An 18,254-nucleotide genomic window follows, 5' to 3' on the forward strand; every position below is an offset into this window, starting at 1 on the left:
ATATATACTAGGCTAATGACCTCCAATGCCTTTATAAGCAAAGCCTTGCAATTCAACCCAGTTCTGTCCCTATGTATCATGAGTGTTTATTAGGAGGGGGATTATTAGTTACTAAATTTCTAGAGGTTATGTGGAGGGGGGTGTTAGCTTGGGCATCACTATCTGCCTCTATCCATCAGAGATATGTAGGCCAGATAGGGGTGAAGTTCAGATTTCTCATCCATTGGTCAAGATTATGCTTAAACAGAGTTATGGAAGGACTCTGTTTCACATAGCTGAGGAGCCTGTTTCAGAGCATGAGAATCCGCTGAGACACATATCTGTCTCACCATAAAGTCTTATTTATGCCACAAGTAAATTATAAATCCTAGGATCTAGTGCTTCTGATGCAGTTCATTTTGTGGATGTGCAAATCAGAGCTGGATCCTAGGATGCCTTGTATGCCAGGCATAGATTGCCTCACAGTAACCTGTAGGACACAGAGTATAGAGGTAGGGTTCTAAGGCAATCTGCATAGGACAATGTGTTTACACCCTGGATTCTCCTTCTAAGGAATCTTTGTGGACATTCCAACTGTTGCATATATATGGTCAGGTACATGCCAAAGAGAGCATTGTACTCAATGTTGGGTTTGATAAAGGCCAAATAAAGTGACACTATGATGTCCTTGGACTAGGATGCCATGTCCTGACTTACAAGTTGGGTGATATAGAATGATTTTCTTACTACCCTGGCCACGTTAGTCCAAAGCCGTATTACTGTCTACATATGTTCCCTGATCCCTAACTACTGGGTCAACTCTTAGGGGTGTCTTTTTGATGGAGTAATTAGCCTGGGTGGCAGTTTTACCTGTGTTAAAAGAAAAGTCATAGGTTTGGTATAACGTTCACCCTTTTGCATATCTCTTGTGAAAGATTATGATCCTTCCCTTTCATCAGGCTCATACATACTACTGCCACAATAATCGTCTGCTGCTAGAAAATGACCAAATTAGTATATATATATATATATATATATATATATATATATATATATATATATATATTATATTATATAGGTATCATACAACAAGAGGCTGTATAAAGTACTCATAAAATATCTGTTGCAAAAATTATTACATCAGCACATTATACATTTGGACAATAATGATGACAAATTTATATCAGGAGATATGTCATGCACCCATGGTGCATTGTATGGTTGGATACTGGAAAAACTATTTTATATCACAAGATTCATCACTCACTAATGGTGCATTACACATTTGGAAAATCAGGATAACTAATTTATACCACAGACATATCACTCACCCATGATGCATTATCCATTTGGATGATCACAACAACAAATGTATTTGATGATGGACAGCCCACACCCATAATTCTTTGCATATTAGGCAATCATAATGATTAAATTTATATCATGAGATGCCTCGCATACCTATGATGTATTGAAGATTTAAACAATGAGGATGAGAAGGAATGGATTGTCTGTAGAGACAACAGGGGCTGACATAATGAAACATCCATTCCATTCCCTCCAAGGACTGATGTTAAATTAGGCCTACTGGTGGACACACATTGCATTAGCAAGATCTAAAATGCCAAATGGGTTAATTATGCTTCTGAGGTCACTTGTATCAAGTGGTTACTTTTCACAAGAACCAAATTCAGCAAAGTTGTATTGAGACTTTATTCCATTCACTCTGTATAAAGTAAACACAATTGTATCTTAACAAATTGTAAAATATAAGTGACAAACACAACTACAGGTAGGAAAACTCTCTGGGGTCTGTTTACAAATGTAAACATTCTCATAAATTGGCTGGTATTATGGGTTTATTGGAAGTGACCATGGATCACAGTGTTGATCTGTATAAATCATAGACAAGCCATGTCCGCACCATACAGGGCTTATTAAGGATATTACTTTGCAAAAGGGTTACAGTGACTTTAAAGCAGATGTAGATATGGTAGTAATTTCAGGATATTTTGAAAGTAAAAAAGAGAAAGAAAATTAAATAACAGCAGTGAAACTCATAATTAAGAAATAGAATGCATTGCTAGATGTCAAAATTCCAGCAACAATTGCATATTTCAAAGACCGTATCACTGTTTTTGTGGGGAATCTTATTTTCTATACTAACAATGTTAGCTTCACAAAAGATCTACATGACTCCAACAACACCATACCAACATTGCAATAATGGCAAGGAAAACATCCCTGAGTGAAAAAAAAAACATATTCAAGCAAAATATTTTCAGCTACAAATTAGCTTATTAATTTCCCATATAGGTTTCCTTGAACTAGGTAAACAAACAAAATAATTTTAGGAACATAGTTGATCATGCTTAATATTGTAAATAACAAAAATGAAAATGTAATGCTAATCAAGAATACACCCTTCCCCTCCACATACTTTATCACTAACATACTTTACCTTGTTACTTGGGTTTAAGAGCTAATTAATAAAAAACAAATGAGTTGACAAAAGATTTTTCTTCTGTGATCCTGTTGGGCCTAGTTCACCCAGTAGAATCCAGTTTACCTTTTACAATTTGAAATAGTACTATATGTAGCAAAAGATCACCATACTTTGGATGGTTATCTAATACAATGGCATTTTAGTGAGCTCAAAGTAAGAACAGCTTTTGTGAATTTTGCTTTTGTATGAAATACAACATTATGAATATAAGAAGTATATTTTTATAATACAATTCATATTTTGTACTGTCTTTTTAAATTGTAAAGTTGTAATGCTGTTTTACTTGTATAAAATATAAAATGTTATATTTCAAACTGTACTATGATTGTATCTTGTCTTGTACTCCAGTGAAAATCTTGGAATAAACCATATTTTTGACAAGTGAGTACAGAATTTCATATTGCAAAGTAAAAGAAACAGTTCCATAATTCCTTGATCTCAGACTCTGTCATTTTATATAAGTACTTAATGAATTATCTCATTGTTCCAAAACATACTAAAGAACCTTTTAAAAGAAAGTTTTAACAACATTCTCAGTATTTTATTAAAACTATGGACAGAAAGTTATGTGTTGTTAGCCACTGTGAGTCGAAGACAAAACCAATTCTGAACAGCTCAGTGGTTCACTTTCCACAGAGGACTGGTGTTAGAGTTTGGGGGCCCAGCTGATTTCAGCTTGGCAACCCCCAACATGGCAGTTCCAACAGCACATGACCCTTTGTACATGGTGTGTTCATGTCATTAAATGTATGCAAGGCACTTTTCACAAGCAAACTTCAAATTCATAAACGATAAACACTGTGACTTAAAGACCTACTTAGTCAGAAATGCATATTTTTGTCTTACCATAATGTTTAATGCTGTGTTTATGTTCACACAGATAAATGGCAATGTGTTTGTGTGCGTGCGTGCAAGGGCACATACGTGTGCATGAACATGCATGTGCATGCAATGTATACGTGTATATCTGTGATGTATGTGTGTGTGTCTCTGTACATATGTGTGTGTGTGTGTGTGTGTGTGTGTGTGTGTGTGTCTCTGTGTAGTTGGGGAAAGACACTGTGAACTAAAAAAAGAGTTACCATGGCAGCTACAAGTTGATATAGAATGAATTACATACACCTTGTGCAATGTGAACTTCAGATTACCAATAAAACGAAGAAATGTAACAAATAGCAAGAAACATGACACTCAGAGATGTCTTCACCCAACACTGATTTTGAATTTTAAAGTGCTTTGAATTTGCTAAATGAAGGTATTAGCAACATAGTGTACATGTGTAATTGTTCTTTTTAAACCTCATTATATTCCTAGAGAAAAAAAATGAAAGTTACACAAATTAAAAAAAAAACAGATGTGAAACTGGCTTTAAATACCAGAAGTTTCAACAATCAAATAGATGACTTAGAAGCTTTTGTCAGCATGGACAATGCTGATTTCTACATCAGTGCAGAAACCTTTGCAAAAGATCAAAAATGCATATCACAAATTCCAAAGTATACTTCACATAATTTTTGCAAATAAATCCGCGGTGGTGGTGCTGTCACCTCACAGTAATACGCTGTTCGATTCGACTCTCAGCTAGAGCGTCTTCTGCGTGAAGACATGCGTGAATGGGCGTACCTTCATTGAAGGTTGTGCATCAGGGCTGGCAACTCGGCACGTAAAAATCAACTGCCAATCATTAACGGACCGGGGTTCCACTGTGGCGACCCCTAACCAGGAAAAGCCGAAAGACACAACAGTTTGTGGAGTTCATGGTATGAAATGTTTGTAAAATAATGCTAAAAAGCCAGATGCAAGAAAAAAAAGAAATGTCAGTGGTACCAAGTGAATAATATAAGAATCTACAATACACCGTCTATGACCCCTAGTGAGTATGAGAATTCCTTGCATCAATTCTGAGCTATAAAAACTACTGCAAACACAATCCTTTTAGAAGAACTAAGTATCCAAATGGATCTACTTTAGTATGTCGAATTAACACTACACCAAAATACATACAGTCGAGAATACAACATTGAAAGTTAAAAATAACGAAAACTAAAAAACAAACGAAATCCATTACACTGAAAAAGTGTTTGCAGATATGCATCACCCCCGACGTCCCATATATATTTTTTAAAAGAAATAGTAAAGCATCTTCTTTTCATTTGTGAAAATAAATCATGAACTGTGCAAATAAATCATGAACTGAAAACTTTTCAGTGCATTCCACATACATCAACATTAAGTACAATGTACATTAAAGGGATAGAACTCCATGTTTTATAAACTTTCCATTTTACATTTTCAGCTGTTACAGCTTTAATAAAATTTATTGACTTTGCTTTTGCATCAATGAGTGATTTTTTTTTTTAGTTTATTAGTGTTAAATATTTGTTTACCTGATGTTATATTTCTTATTTGACCTTGCAATGTTTGATTTTTTTTAGTTTTTGTTATTTTTAAATTTCAACGTTGTCATCTTGAATATGTATATTTCGGAGTAGTGTAAACTCACCATACTAAAGTAGATCCATTCAAACAAAGATGGACTAAAATACACAGTGTTAGATAAATAAGCCCAAATACTAATTGTGTACGCAAATCAAAACAATTTGGACCAAATACCACAAATCCAACCAAGGATGGTGACATCTTAGACATACTGACAAACCTAGGATATTTCTTCTACCTACCCATAGTTGTATCTTTGTAATTAACAGAAATCATAATGCTAACATCTTCAGACTCAGAATAAAATCAACCAAAATCTCATATAAATAAATCATTCTTCTGAAATTCAATCAATGAAAACTGTGATATAATTAAAGGCATATTTATAACAAGAGATTTGGATGCCACCCTAAGTGATTCAAACGAGTCTGGTCTGACTAGTATCAGTGAGTTCTAAAGTATGATTAAGCATGAGGGTGGACCCTAGATGGCTATCTGAGAGCAGTGAATTTTGTGAGTGCCATAAACTAGTATACTAATACAGGAAAATTTTATTATTTTCAAGTTTAAAACATCTGAAATCTATAGATAAACTACTAAACTACAAAAATATCAATTTTGGTGGAGATATACAAACATTTTCCTGTCAAGTAACTTGGACATATATTGAGTCACTGAATATGAACAACTCAAGAAATTCTCATCCAGACGCTGCTTTGAAAAAAGAACTGCAATTGAAGACATCTACCTTACAGGAACTATCTTTGAAGATGGATAGCTTTAAAAATGACTTAGAAAACCTCAAATTAAATTCTCAAAAACAGACTGATACTCTTAAGTAACTATTACAGCAACACCATACAAAAATAACAAATATAGAGATTTCTCTAAATGACATTGAAGGGAGACTCAAAGAGGTAGAATTCCAAAAAGAATTTCTGCTTAAACAGAATACATGGCTGCTTAACAAAATAGAAGACGTAGAAAACAGGGAAAGGAGAAACAACATAAGGATCTTTGGTCTGCCTGAAAACTCTGAAAGAGAAGGCATTATTTTATTCTTAACCTGGATTCCTGAATTTTTAGACTTGAAAGAGGGACTTTCATTTGGGACTGAAAGGGCGCATAGAGCACTGAGGAAACCTGCTTCTGACTCAACAAATACTCCACCTAGATCCATAGTTATAAAATTTCTTTCATTTCTGGACAAGGAACTAATATTAACATCTGCTTGGAGAAAATCACCCTTAAAATACAATCAAAGCCTGATAAGGTTTGACAATTCTTCTTCCAGAATACTAGAACAATGTAAAAAAGTCTGGCCAATAATAAAACTCTTGAAACAAAACAACATTAAAGCAAAGCTGGCCTTTCCAGCCAAGATAAAAACACTTTTTTGCCAATGAGATGAGAACCTTTAATGACTTAGAAGATGCTACTATATTCATCAAAAACAACAACATAGTCCCCTGGATTCAGCAAGCCCTACATGGCATGCAGAAATAGTGCAGGGGCTCCTGGAGGCAATATGGCCGCCGTGCGATCCAGGAATAAGCTCCAGGGATGTGCATGAGTGCTCCTGCACTATTCCTTCATGGACACAGCTCCTGTATGCAAATTACCCCATTTGCAGGTGAAAAACATGCAAATGAGGTGAATTTGTGATCCAGGAAGCTGTCAGCCAGCCATGCAGGACTAGTGTGGTTTGTAGAAATGTACTTAGTAACCGAGTACATTTCTGCAAACTACGAAATGGAGCCATGACAGCTCCAAATAAAGGATGTATAGTATGTGTAAAGCATGCCAATGGCCAAATATATGGCCATTGGCATGAAAACAGTTGGCAAAAAAAAACTTTTTTTTTTTTTGACGATTTCAGCTGTTTAAGTGTAGGGCAATGGGGCACAAATGGGATTGGGCCGAAAAATAAAAATACCTAAAATAAGCATTCTAACCAAAATCACTATTTTGCTGTTATACTCAATTGCAGGCAGAAGACAACATGGCCAGTGAATAGTGGTTGCTAAGGGGGGAGGCTCAGTCTGGGACCTGTAACTATACATTAGCAGGAAATCCTAGGCAAAAGAGGGGAATGATACTGAATCCCAGATTTCCCCTCAATGCTAGCCAGCACCCAACCATGTAAGTGCAGGAATAGCATGGTTCAAACCTAAGAGTTAGCTGACATCATAGGGGGGGTGTCAGGCATACTGTAAGCTTATTGGAGCCATGTGGCTCGGGTTTGCCCTTAGCTTAGCAGAGCTAAGCAAGGGGGTATGTCTGCAGCTGCCTAGCACTCTTTACATTGCCTAAGCAGTTGTGCATTCTGCACACTAGGTTTTAAAGGGAAAAAAACTAAACCAGGAAATAGCAGCTCTGTGCACATATGAGCACAGTGTTTGCATGGCACGCCCCCAGGCTTAAACAGGAAGGCAATGGGAAGGGAAAACAGCAGTAGGAAGATTATCTAGGAGAGCTAGAATAGCTGCCAGGTGAAATTTATCAGAATCAGCCAATTACACAGGCAGCAGCCCAGCCCAGCACACTACTATAAATTATGCAAACATCTTTCCCTCTGGTGTTTCTCACATACTCTATGGGTTGTTCATAGGTTAGTACTAGGCTAACTGCCCTTGTGTACCATTGTAAGCCTAGCCAATTATCCCTTGTGAGACTCAAACTCTGCACCTTGTGTTTGTAAGGCAAACACCTTAACCATTAGGCCACACTCCCGACACCACCAGTGTACACAAGCAGGGAAATTTTTAACAAACAAAAGCAACAAAATGATAGAGGCTGCAGCAGCTATCATACATCAACATGTGGAAGAGGCTGAGGATGGTGAGGATGAGAATGCTGTTGACCAACCCACAGTGAAGAGATGGAGAAGAGAGAATCAAGGTAACCTACCAGGGGCTACATGAGCTGGAGATAGTGGAGCACTATAGGGTGGACAGGGACCTCCTACAGCAAATTTTTGAGCTGTGCCAGCCATGCCTGACACACAGAACTAACAGAGGGGAACTCATCCCAGTGGATACCAAGGTATGTGTAGGTCTAAGAATAATAGCCACAGGTACCTTCCAAAGGCCAACTGGGGATATCATGGGGATCTCACAGGCATCAGCATCTAGGGTACTCCACCAGTTCCTGTATGCCATGTCAGCACATGCCATTGAGCACATATATTTCCCCAACACCTGTGAGGTGCTGGCCAGCAATATGCTTCTCTTCCACCAAATAACAGAATCCCTGAGGTAGTGGGTGCTATAGACTGCATGCACATATGCATCAAAGCACCACCTGGTGAACAGGGTAGGGTCTACATCAACAGCAAGGGCTTCCCCTCCATCAACTGCCAGGTCATGTGCGATGCCCAGGGCATTATAATGAATGTGTGTGCAGGCTGCCCTTGAAGCTATCACGATGCCCACATCTGGTAGCTGTACCAGATATTTGTCAATGGGGTCATCTCTTACAGTCACCTAGTGGGGGATTCTGGCTATGCACTGGAGCAGTGGCTGATGACACCCATCAGAAATGTACACACACCTGAACAAGAACTCCATAATAAGGCACACCCACAGACCAGAATCATAATAGAGCCTGTGTTTTGGATGCTCAAGTCATGGTTCGGGTGCCTGGACACATCCGGTGGACCCATGCAGTACTCACCAGTTTCATGTACCCAAATTGTCATCATATGTGCCATGCTACACAATATGATCCTGTAGAAACAGCTGCAGCAGGAACAGTATGGGGCAGGGTCACACAGCCCCCCACCATTTCCAAGGCCTGCACAGGCACAGAGTGTCTCACAGGAGGAACAACCTGAACCTGCCCCAGTAGGAAGAAGGAGGCGTGCCCAGTATGCCCTGGCCTTGGCAAAGAGGCAACGCATAGCACATACACTGGCACAGTAGGGACCCAGGGAATGACACCTCTCTCTGACTCACACATACAGTAAAAGGGATGCCAACATGACACTACCTGTGCTTAACCATGTATAGGGAGTATACTATGTGCATCTGACATAGTCAGCCCTCCAGCACCATCCTCAATACTGGCACAGCCACAAGGTAAATCACTCTTCCTACCAATTGCCGAATGGATTAGTATGTGTTGTTACTTGTATCTATGTTATGGATGTGAACATGCAAGGGAATCAGTTGGCTGAATGGGATACCAGCAGATAGTAGACACCTATAGTGGCAGCATGAGATCTGTAACAAATACTGGTGTCATCATAGCAGCCAGTACTATACAAGGTGACAAAACCCACTGCAGGAAATGTGCTGGGCCACATGTGTGTCCTTATGACACACACATGCTAGTCAGGGAGGCTCACATACCCAACAACAGTCAAATCCAGCAGGACAGGTGTAGACAAACACAAACAAAGGCTGTGCTAAGGCCTCTGATTGATGGCTATGGGTAACATCCCCCCCGGCCTACACAGACAGACTACAACAGGTCAGGCAGTGGGATGTTAGTTCTGAAGGGTACGAAGTCAGAAACTGAAATGTAGGTCAATCAAACCTAAGAACTGTAGTACACTGATATGCTTCTAGTCTGCATGATAGGTCAGAATACAAAATGAAATGGAAGCCAACAGAGAACCTGAAATACCAGTACAGTCATAGCCAATGTGGACAAGTGTCAGGTGTGCCCCCCCAATCCTATGTAGAAATGTAGTAACAGTCCGATGTGCCCCCCCAATCCTATGTAGAAATGTAGTAACAGTCAGGTGTGCCCCCCTCATTCCTATGTAGACATGTAGTAACAGTCAGGTGTGCCCCCCCACCCCACAATCCTATGTAGAATTGCAGTAACAGTCAGGTGTGCCCCCCCACAATCCTATGTAGACACATAGTAACAGTCAGGTGTGCCCCCCAATCCTATGTAGAAATGTAGTAACAGTCAGGTGTGATGCCCAATCCTATATAGAAATGTAGTAACAGTCATGTGTGCCCCCCTCCTCATTCCTATGTAGGCACATAGTAACAGTCAGGTGTGCCCCCACCCTGCAATCCTATGTAGAAATGTAGTAACAGTCAGGTGTGCCCCCCACACACACAATCCTATGTAGAATTGTAGTCACAGTCAGGTGTGCCCCCCCCACAATCCTATGTAGACACATAGTAACAGTCAGGTGTGCCCCCCCAATCCTATGTAGAAATGTAGTAACATGTATGTGTAGGTATAATAACAGTGGAACACAGATTACCCGAGCTGGCCAAGGTAGCAGTGATAGATTGTACATGTGTACAATATTCAGGTCTGCATGTGTTAGGTTGGTGTGTGTTGTATATTGTGTGAGAGTGGTCAGTATGTATGCACGGTGAGGTGTGTCCTGGTGGCCATTGCCCAGTACTACCGATGAAAGGACCAAGTTCCCACAATTGCAGTGCCAAACACAATGTTTCCCAGTATAACACATTCCAGCAGTAAGCCATAGTAAATGTTTGGAAGTAATATGTGTCACCATCTGAAAGATAGACATGGCATGAATGTCGGCCCAGTTATTTAAGCAGTACACAGGGGGAAGAACCCCAGACAGACAGTGTATAATATGTAATTGTCAAATGGACACACCCTTGGAATTGTAAATACAGGTTTGCAGCACATTATCTAAGCTTGTAGTAGGGAATAGCAATGTCATCTGGCCAAACACTGGCAGACCACAAAGGTCATAGGAATGATGTATTGAGAAACATCTGATGTCCTGCACAAGCCAGCATAAGTGGAATGCTCCATGCATATCTGTGAGTCAGATGCAAGTAGTGTCCTTAGCACACATGCACCCAGCTCACCCCACCACCACCCACAGGAACCTCTCCGGTCTTATCCTTGCTGTTGGGAATGAGTACAATATGACCCCCACCTGTGTATGGCAATAGTGAAAGAATGCAGCATGCAGAGCAGGTGTCCCATGCAGGTGTGTCCCTAGCTGTAAGCAGCACCCTGCCAGCATCCACACCACTGGACCAATACTGACAGAAAGTACTGGCATGAATACCTTGCACACCTACCCTGTCAACCCAGGGGAATATAATGTATCATCTGGGACTGTAGGACTGACAGAATGCAATGGCCTGCTACAGATGGCCTGCATCACTACCAAATGGCCTACAGTCCTCTGCCAAAGGCCTTTGTCTCACCCATACTGCCAATGTATGTTATGTCAGGGACTCCCAAATAACAACATAACACAGTCCACAGAACCCATATGCAAGGCCATAGGGACAAATCACAGTAACATGTCCACCATGTCCTACTGCATGAAATGTGGACCAACACTAAATTACTGCTTTGATGAGGTGATAACTATAGGGAAAATATCAGATAATGTACGCATAATGTATGGAAGAGGATAGAATAATAGAGGGGGTTGGGAACATGGACGGCATGGAGACTGTGAAGTCCGAAACTCGGCCATGTGCACATACTATCCCTGGCTGCAAACCTGCTTGTAAACCACAATATGTAGGGGTAATGTCCAGAATTATGACCCCTGCCTCTGGGTAACCTATGTGAATCTGTACAGCTGTGAGGTATCACCACAGCTGGATATGGCCATACTGTCACGTTGATGGATGTACAAGCACGGGTTCCTCTGCCACCACTATACCAAGGTGCTGAACCATTTACACAGACCCAGCAGCAAGTGTCTGCAGCTTGCCCTCCATAACGGCATTAGTGTGCAAGGCTGCTAACCACAATACTGGACACAGCTGCATGCACCCTGTTTTCCCCAGGACATCACTGCAAGCAAATATGTCTACCTGACAGTACCTAATGACATAAGACATCACAGTGTATAACAGTACATATGTCTGAATATCTCTGCTAACACAGGACCATGTAGCAGAAAAAGCACAGACACAATTACCTACAGCAATCCACTATCCTTTGCACATTTTGACCCCATACTTCCAACTGATCTACAGATATCCTGCAGAAACAGTGTGCTAGCTGTAGGTGTAAAACACAAAAGTCTGCACTGGAGTACAATCTACCTGGAATGGATTCACACATTAAATACAGAAGGTCATACTGGACATGCTCCCACACTTGCCATGTCAGACAACAAAATAGTGAAAGGTCATACTGGGCACGCTCACACACTTAAAGAAATGAAGCCCATGTCTGGCAACAACAGTGGACCATACATATCAGACAGTCACAGATGTTAGTGCATACACTCCTCAGTACGCACCAGTAATGCTTTGCACACACATCGGATAGGAATACACACGTATATCCAAGAACAACACACTATAATAGGCCAAATGTATACATACATAGATATGTGGAAGAGAGTGACAGTGAGAAAGAGCCTTCTATCCTGTCCCACCCACCACACATCCAATTGACTAAAACTACATGATGTGCAAATGTCAATCACTGGAGGCATGTGCCTCCAGAATCCCTCAGCATTATAGTGTCTGTGGTGCTAGTGCTAACCATGTAACATGACTGTACAAATCAGTAGTCATCTAGCAGTTGTATACACATACCTGTGGAATATAAGCCTATGTCTGCCTGAGTGTTGTGTGTCTGCCCCTAGATGAATGTGTTATGGCCCATGCACACACACTGCACTCCCCATTGCCCTACTATGGCAAGGCTGCTGATGTCATCAACTTGAAATACACCTTTGGGGAAATAATAGCCCAATAATCTCCATTATGTGTCCTATAACTGTGAAATGCTATAGTGTGATATGCTAGTTAGATTGGAGTTATAATCCCAGATGTGGCAAGTGTCTGTGTGTGTCTTTGTCTGTGTATGAATCAATACATTTTAGGCCAGTCACACTCACTACAATTTCAAATGCCCTACTTTGGCATGCCTGCTGATGTCATTCACTGTGAAATACACCTTTGGGGAAGTAGCAGCCCAGTAATCTCTGTGGCATGTCCTGTAACTGTGTAATGCTGTAGGGTGATAAACTAGTTAGGTAGGAGTTCTATTCCCAGACATGGCAAGTGTGGATGTGTGTGTGTGTGTGTTTGTGTAGGGAGCAATACTTTTGAAGCCATTCACAGTCACTACAACCTCCAGTGGCCTTCTTTGGCAAGCCTGCTGATGTCATTCACTTTGAAATACACCTTTGGGGAAGTAGTATACCAGTAATCTCTAGAGTGTGTCCTATAACTGTGTAATGTTGTAGTGTGATAAATTAGTTAGGTAGGAGTTCTATTCCCATACATGGCAAGTGTGGATGTGTGTGTTTGTCTGTCTGTGTAGGAAGCAATGCATTTAAGGCCATTCACTGTCACTACAAAATCCAGTTCCTTTCTTTGGCAAGCCTGCTGATGTCATTCACTTTGAAATACACCTTTGGGGAAAGAGTAGCCCAGCAATCTCTGTGGTGTGTCCTATAACTGTGTAATGCTGTAGTGTGATAACCTTATTAGGTAGAAGTTCTAGTCCCAGACAGGGCAAGTTTGGATGTTTGTGTGTTTGTTTGTCTGTGTAGAGAGCAATCCTTTTGAGGCCAGTCGCAGTCACTACAATCTCTATTGCCCTTATTTGGCAAGCCTGCTGATGTCATTCACTTTGAAATAACCTTTGGGGAAAAAAATAACCCAGTAATCTCTGTGCATAATGCTGTAATGTAATAGACTAGTTAGGTAGTAACTCTATTCCCAGACATGGCAAGTGTGGGTGTTTGTTTGTCTGTGTAGGGAGCAATGCCTTTGAGGCCATTCACAGTCACTACAACCTCCACTGCCCATCTTTGGCAAGCCTGCTGATGTCATTCACTTTGAAATACACCTTTGGGGAAATAGTAGTCCAGTAATCTCTATGGTGTGTCCTATAACTGTATAATGCTGTAGTGTGATAAACTAGTTATGTAGGAATTCCATGCCCAGACATGACAACTGTGAAACTGTGTGTGTGTGTGTGTGTGTGTGTGTGTGTGTGTGTGTGTGTGTGTGTGTGTGTGTGTGTGTGTGTGTGTGTGTGTGTGTGTGTGTGCGCGTGTGTGCGCGTGTGTGCGTGTGTGTGTGTGTGTGTGTGTTTGGTAGAGTGTGTGTAGGGAACAGTTTTATTTTGGCTATTCACAGTCACTATGCACACCTACAAATGGAGAACATTGATAACTGTGCAGTAACAGAGACCTGATCCAAGCCTCCAGAGAGCACGCCTGCAACACTGGGCACAGCTCTCACCACACCTGTTGGCCACCAAACCAGGACCAAAACAATAAAGGTGGAGGAGCATCCATATTCACCAAGGATATCCACACCAGCAGGCTACTTGCCCAACAGAATGTGTCTGAAATACCCCCGATGCAACTAACAGTAGGTTAGACTGCATTCCAAATTGTATAGCTTGCTACGGATCCCCCACCATGCCCCATGATACCCACTACAGCTTTTGAAACATACTGTGAAATATTATGATACAATCAAACACCCTAATACTGGGTGGGTTACACAACCCTGCCATTAACTGGGAAAACTACTTGTGTGCCAACACATGTGTCCAACGGTTCTTGGAAGACATAATTCCCAATGCCCTTAATCAAGTAACCCATAGTCCCACCAGGGGCTCAAATATCCTAGACCTGGTCATTACCAACATGGGGCATCAATGCTCCACACCTATAGTCACCCCAATGGTGGTCATGTATGCCCATGAGCTAATCACCCTTAACATCAACATCCCTCCCCCACACCCCAGTAAGGACACCTCCATAACACACATCTCCAAATGCAATGTCATGCTACACATGTCAGACGTGACTAACATCAAGACACCCATGCAGAAGGGAACTGAAAGGACAACTGCTGAATCATACATGAAGGCACTGTATGAGCAGATCCACTCGTGCATGAATCGTGCCATCCAGTATTGAACCAAGACACGCCCCATCCAAGAAAAGGATGCCAATGTGGTGGCCCCCAGTCATAAACATTTTATTTTATTTTATTTATTTTACATTTGTTTACCGGGATAGTCTGACTGGATATATGTCCATTTTCAGCGGAGGCCCGGGGAGAAAACCTCCAAAAGACAATATTACTAAGATTACACATCAAGTTAATTACATAGAAAATATAAGATATAGAGTTATATACAATTTTTTGGTTTTGTTCCCAAAGGGAATCTCACAGTTTACATGGTCAGATAGATTAAGGCAAAACTCGTCAGTCTGTTACAGTACATAGTTGAGTTAAAATATTGTTCAGATATGATTTCCTTTTATAGCTTAATGAAGTTTGGTACATGAACAAAGCCAGTTTTCTTTGAAATACTGTTTAATGCTTTTTTGAAGAGACTTATGGAGGACTGAAGGGTTATATGGTTAGGCAGAGAGTTCCAGGTTTTGCCAACAAAGTTGGCAAACAGGGATTCCCCAGCTGAGTTATTAGCTTTGTAGGTTTGGACCAATAGATTGCTGGCAGATTGTAGTGACCTCAAGTTGTTGTAGGGCTTTATAATATTTATAAGCAAAGGTGTAACCTCAGGGTGGTAAAGCATTTTGTGGGCTATTAACAGTTGATTTAGTTGGATTAAGCTGGGAAGTTCTAGCCACTCTAGTTGTTTCAGGTTCTGGCAGTGATGGGTTCTATACTTGTGAGATTCACCAAATAGACCAGCAAGGCAGAACGGAGTTCAAATTCCATTTATTTGTACCATAACAGACTAGTTTCGGCAAAAGTGCCTTCTTCAGTGTAGGACAAGAAATTCAAGTTCCTTGTGCTCATCAATTTAAATATAGACCATGAGCCAATAGGACAAACCGGCTCATTAATATTAATAAATGAAAAAATATATTAGTGTTTTAAACATACGGTAATACCAAAACACAATATGCAGCTCTGTAATACGAGGCAAACATAAAACAGGACATGTCAAACATATTAATATTACAAAATGATGTTATAGTTGAAATAATATAACATGATATATATATGTGTATGAAAACATATATATTTTTTAAACCATGAACCACAATTATTGAGCAAGTAAGGGTCAATAACAACAGTATTAGTTCCTCGTATCCAATACCTATATGTTCAACAATCTAGACACCCGAATCAGCATTAGGGCTATTAGACAATTTGGATATACAAAATATAACACTCCAATGAAAAACAATGAAAACAGAAAACATTACAATCCCATAAAATGGAAAAAAGAAATAATAAAATAATATAAATCACATATATATAAATGTATTTATCATTAACGACCATAACCAAAGTCTGTAAATAGTTACTCTCCATATTAACACAATTGATTTCACATGTGAACTATCTATATGAAATTATTCTAACTACCTAGAACCCCATATTGAAATTATTTCTGTCCACAACCCATAAGACTTAATGTAATACACAAATATAGAACAGGACCAACTACAGATTATTTAGTATTCATTATATACATAAGTATATAAGAGGATGTTCAAAGTCCAGATGACCCAAACCTCATTAATGAAATAGATCAACAGGGTTATTGAGAACTACACATAACCTATTATAAATGGTCATTTAAACCCGGAGGGAAACAAGGCCCCTAAAGTGGTAATCCAATATTTTTCTTTTTGATCCAATAGACCATGCCAACCTTGTTTGTTGGTTCTATCCCCAGAAATACGATCAATGACCATGAAATTATATTTTGCCTGTGGATGTTTACGTGTATGTTGATATAGGGCACTAGTCTCCTTATGGTTCCTAACATCACTACGATGTTCATTCATTCTATATCTCAATGCTCTGGAAGTTTGACCTACATAAAATGCCCCACAATAACAAGAAGCAAGATACACCACCCAATCACTGCTGCAATTCCCAAAGATTTTTATATTAAATATCCTACTGGTATTACGACTGGAGAACTCCTTAGATTTTAGCATGTATGAACAGGAGCCACAATGTCCACAGGGAAAGGAACCAAAAAGTTCATCACCATGTAATGTGAGTTGTTTGTGGATAGTCCCCCCACTTGCCATATGCTTAAAGTGTGATAAATAAGAACCCAAGGTTTTACCCCGCTTGTATGAAAATTGACATCGTGGCCCCAAAATGGTTCGCAATCTCTCATTAGCCAGTAGGATATTCCAATGTTTGTTAATAATGTTCCGAACCATGTTAATATTTCTCCCATAGGTTGTAATGAACCTGACACAAGTGCCATGAGATGTTAAATTTTTATTCTTATTTTTATATTGCAACAGTTCTTCCCTTTTTAAGCAATTGGCTCTGCTTCGGGCACTCACAATAAAATGCTGATTCGGGTGTCTAGATTATTATAAAAATATATTAGTGTTTTAAACATACGGTAATACCAAAACACAATATGCAGCTCTGTAATACGAGGCAAACATAAAACAGGACATGTCAAACATATTAATATTACAAAATGATGTTATAGTTGAAATAATATAACATGATATATATATGTGTATGAAAACATATATATTTTTTAAACCATGAACCACAATTATTGAGCAAGTAAGGGTCAATAACAATAGTATTAGTTCCTCGTATCCAATACCTATATGTTCAACAATCTAGACACCCGAATCAGCATTAGGGCTATTAGACAATTTGGATATACAAAATATAACACTCCAATGAAAACCAGTGAAAACAGAAAACATTACAATCCCATAAAATGGAAAAAAGAAATAATAAAATAATATAAATCACATATATATAAATGTATTTATCATTAACGACCATAACCAAAGTCTGTAAATAGTTACTCTCCATATTAACACAATTGATTTCACATGTGAACTATCTATATGAAATTATTCTAACTACCTAGAACCCCATATTGAAATTATTTCTGTCCACAACCCGTAAGACTTAATGTAATACACAAATATAGAACAGGACCAACTACAGATTATTTAGTATTCATTATATACATAAGTATATAAGAGGATGTTCAAAGTCCAGATGACCCAAACCTCATTAATGAAATAGATCAACAGGGTTATTGAGAACTACACATAACCTATTATAAATGGTCATTTAAACCCGGAGGGAACAAGGCCCCTAAAGTGGTAATCCAATATTTTTCTTTTTGATCCAATAGACCATGCCAACCTTGTTTGTTGGTTCTATCCCCAGAAATACGATCAATGGCCATGAAATTATATTTTGCCTGTGGATGTTTACGTGTATGTTGATATAGGGCACTAGTCTTCTTATGGTTCCTAACATCACTACGATGTTCATTCATTCTATATCTCAATGCTCTGGAAGTTTGACCTACATAAAATGCCCCACAATAACAAGAAGCAAGATACACCACCCAATCACTGCTGCAATTCCCAAAGATTTTTATATTAAAT

The sequence above is a fragment of the Protopterus annectens genome, chromosome 1.part1 (genome assembly GCF_019279795.1).
Source record: "Protopterus annectens isolate FY-2018-M chromosome 1.part1, PAN1.0, whole genome shotgun sequence".
NCBI lineage: Eukaryota > Metazoa > Chordata > Ceratodontiformes > Protopteridae > Protopterus > Protopterus annectens.